We start from the raw sequence: 3,833 nt of genomic DNA on the forward strand, positions 1-3,833 counted from the left end.
TCCAAATCTGACTTTTATTTGTGAGAGAAGTGTTTTATAATTGTTTTCAAAAAGTTTCTGAGTCTGCCTTGGCAGGTAGACTCCCAAGTATTTTCTATTATCTGAAGTTGTTATGAATAGGATTTCTCTTTCTAGCTCTTGCTGCTGTATCTTGCTAGTTATATATAAAAATGTTGAGGATTTATGAGGGTTTATTTCATATCCTGCAATTTTGCTAGAGTTGTTAATTGTTTGTAGTAGTTTTAGATGATTTTTTAGGATTCTCTAAATATACTATCATGTCATCTGCAAAGAGGGAGTTTTATTTCTTCCTTCCCAATTCTAATTCCTTCAACTTCTTTTTTTTTCTCTTATTGCTGAAGCTAACATTTCTAACACAATATTGAATAATAATGGTGATAACGGGCATCCTTGTTTCACCCCTGATCTTATTGGGAATGCCTCTAGCTTATCCCCATTGCATATAATGTTTGTTGATGGTTTCAGATACATAGTGCTTATCATTCTAAGGAACAATCCATTGATTCCTAGGCTCTCTAGAGTTTTTAGTAGGAATATGTGTTGTATTTTGTCAAAGGCTTTTTGCACATCTATTGATATAATCATATGATTTCTGATAGGTTTGTTATTGATATAATTAATTATACTAACAGTTTTGCTAATATTGAACCAATCCTTCATTCCTGGGATAAATCCTGCTTGGTCATAGTGCATTATCCTAGTGATAATTTGCTGTAATCACTTTGCTAAGATTTTATTTAAGATTTTTGCATCTATATTCACTGGGGAGAGAGGCCTCTGGTTTTCTTTCTCTGTTTTGACTCTCCCAGTTTAGGTATTAGCACCATAACGATGTCATAGAGAGAATTAGGCAGAGTTCCTTCCTCACATATTTTACCAAAGACTTTATTTAGAATTGGGACTAATTATTCCTTATATGTTTGATAGAATTCACTTCTGAATCTGTCTGAACCTGGAGATTTTTTTCCTTAGGAAGTGGCTTGTTGAATTTCTTTTTCTTAGATTAGCTTATTTAGGTATTTAATTTCCTCTTCATTTAACCTGTAAGTGTTCATCCATTTCATTTAGATTATCAAATTTATTAGCATTCAGTTGAGCAAAATAATTCTACATTGTTACATTAATTTCATCTTCATTGGTGGTGAGTTCACCTTTTTCATTTAGAATACTGGTAACTTGGTTTTCTGCTTTCTTTTTTTTTAAATCAAATTAACCAGAGTTTTTTCAATTTTATAAAACCAACTCTTTGTTTTATTTATTAATTTGATAATTTTCTTGCTTTCAATTTTATTAATTCTCCTTTAATTTTGGAATTTCTAATTTTTTATTTAATTGGGGGTATTTAATTTGTTCTTTCTCTAATGTTAAGTTGCATGTTTAGTGCATTGATTTCCTCTTTCTCCAATTTATTCATATAAGCATTTAAAGATATATATCCCCTGACAATGGCCTTCGCTGTATCCCATTAAGTTTTAGCATGTTGTCTCATTATTGTCATTATCTATCATGAAATCCTTAATTTTTCTATGATTTGTTGTTCTATCTACTCATGCTTTAAAATGAAGTGTTTTAGGTTCCAATTAGTTTTAGGTCTATCTCTCCCAGGCCCATTATTGCATGTGATTTTTATTGCATTATGCTCTAAGATGTATTCACTGTTTCTGCCTTTTTGCATCATTTGAGTATTACTTTTTTTTATGCCCTAGTACATGGTCAATTTTTGTGTAAGTGTAATGTACTATAGAAAAAAGAGTATATTCCTTTCTATCCCTAATCTACTTTCTCCAAAGGTCTGTCATGTTTACGTTTTCTAACATTCTATTTTTCCTCCTTAACTTCCTTCTTGTTTAATTTATGGTTAGATTTATCTAAATCTGAGAGCAGGAGGTTGAGGTCTCCCACCAGTAGAATTTTGCTGTCTATGTCTTTCTGTAACTCATTTAACTTTTCCTCTAAAAATTTGAATGCTATACAACTTGGTGCAAACATATTTAGTATTAAAATTACTTCATTGTCTATGGTACCTTTTATGATGATATAGTTTCCTTCCTTATATCTTTTAATGAGATCTATTTTTTGCAGCTGCTTTGTCTGGTATAAGGATTGTTACCCCTGATTTTTTTACTTCAGTTGAAGCAAAATATGTTTTGTTCCAATTTTTTACCTTTACTCTGTATGCATCTTGCTACTTCAAATGAGTTTCTTGTAAGCAGCATATTGTAGGATTCTGTTTTTTCACAGGAAATGAAAAATTTAATTTAACTTAAATTTGCTTAGTTTTATATTTAGGGTAAGCATAAAGGCCCAGTTAATCAATTCATTAGACTGGTCAAGGCAAGAAACTTGAGCTAGACAATAGGATTTAAAAAGCGGTTAGTCTTTTAGTAGTTCTCTTGCAATCACAAAAATGATATTGTACTCAGGATATATATATATATATATATATATATATATATATATATATATATATATGTATGTTTCCCCATAATCTTAATATAATGCACTGTTCACAATTTGTAATATTTGGAAAACCATACAAACAGGACATAACCAAATTAGAGATGTTTGACAGACTTTTGTAAAGTACTTGGGAATGTCAGCTATTTTCCCAAATATTCATTTTAAACTCCACAAAAACATAAATTCATATAAAATCACAACAGATGTTAACGGACATCCCAACGTGACTAAGAAATAAAGTTACAAGTAGTAATGCCTGCATTTTAAAACAATTAACTGGCTGAATTAACCCTTAAAAAAATATAACTATACAGTATTATTGCACTCCATGAATGTGCAGTATTCCAAATCATGCCAACACTGAAAGACTGTCTTGCACTGAAGTTTTCCAAGAAGTTCAACGAGGCTGCAAATAAAGCATCTGGTCTGTACTAACAGTGTGTTGTCTTCAGTACAGGCCTTCATTGGCACGAACCACGCTACTCTTGCAAAAATCCATTAATGCAAAAGAGTTTTTAGGGCTGAAAGGTGGGGCTATGATCAATGATGTGGTATTGAATCCATATGCACATTGAGCTTCATTTCGTTGTCAAGAATTTGAACAAGCTGCTGCATGGATGGAAGGTGACCAGATTCCAGCTTTGACCATACTGGTACATCATTTAGGTTATTTCAAATGCACCTGTTTACATACATTGGTTCTCAATCATGTTACTTAGGAAGAAAACCATCATATATGCATAGACCTTATTTTCTTGGCCCCATTGCCATATGCTAGGAGCCTGCATGCCAAAGAAAGCAAAAGGATCCTTGCCAACAATTATTAAGCCTATTAATACTAGTTTGAAGACTGACAGGAAAGATGCTATGTGTCTATATATTGGTTGAGGGAGGTAATTCTCTCCTTCTATGTGGATGTCTGGGTACTGCTGGCTAATAACCCACATGTACTCCTCAAACACCCGCCGATAGCCTCAGGAAACATAGATCTGGAACTTGAGCAGCGGCCCCCGTGGTGTACTGCATCCTGAGCCACCACCCGGCCCACCACCCACGTAGGCCGAGGCCTCGCCCAGTAGTGCCACCTCCAAGAGAGGCAGTGGGAGCCACATGGTCCCGGAGCCACATGGTCCCGGAGCCACATGGTCCCGCAGCCGCTGTGGCGCCACTAGACTGACACTGCTGGATTCTGGTTTTTAATCTAGTCTGCTACTCACGTTATTTTGGGAGAGTTCTTCCCATTCACAATCAATGTTATAATTACTAATTCTTTATTGTTCTCCATGCCATCTGGCCTCTGTTTATATTTTTCCTTTTTTCCCCTTTATCCATATTTCCGAGTATTTTGCTTC

The 3,833-nt window shown here is 34.2% G+C and overlaps 1 pseudogene; it reads right to left on the bottom strand.

Annotated features, from left to right (window-relative positions):
* Nucleotides 1–2,792: 2,792 nt before the first annotated feature.
* LOC141506572 (thioredoxin reductase-like selenoprotein T) lies at nucleotides 2,793–3,593 on the bottom strand (annotated as a pseudogene).
* Nucleotides 3,594–3,833: the final 240 nt, after the last annotated feature.

This window comes from Macrotis lagotis, chromosome 1 (assembly GCF_037893015.1).
Source record: "Macrotis lagotis isolate mMagLag1 chromosome 1, bilby.v1.9.chrom.fasta, whole genome shotgun sequence".
Classification (NCBI taxonomy): domain Eukaryota; kingdom Metazoa; phylum Chordata; class Mammalia; order Peramelemorphia; family Peramelidae; genus Macrotis; species Macrotis lagotis.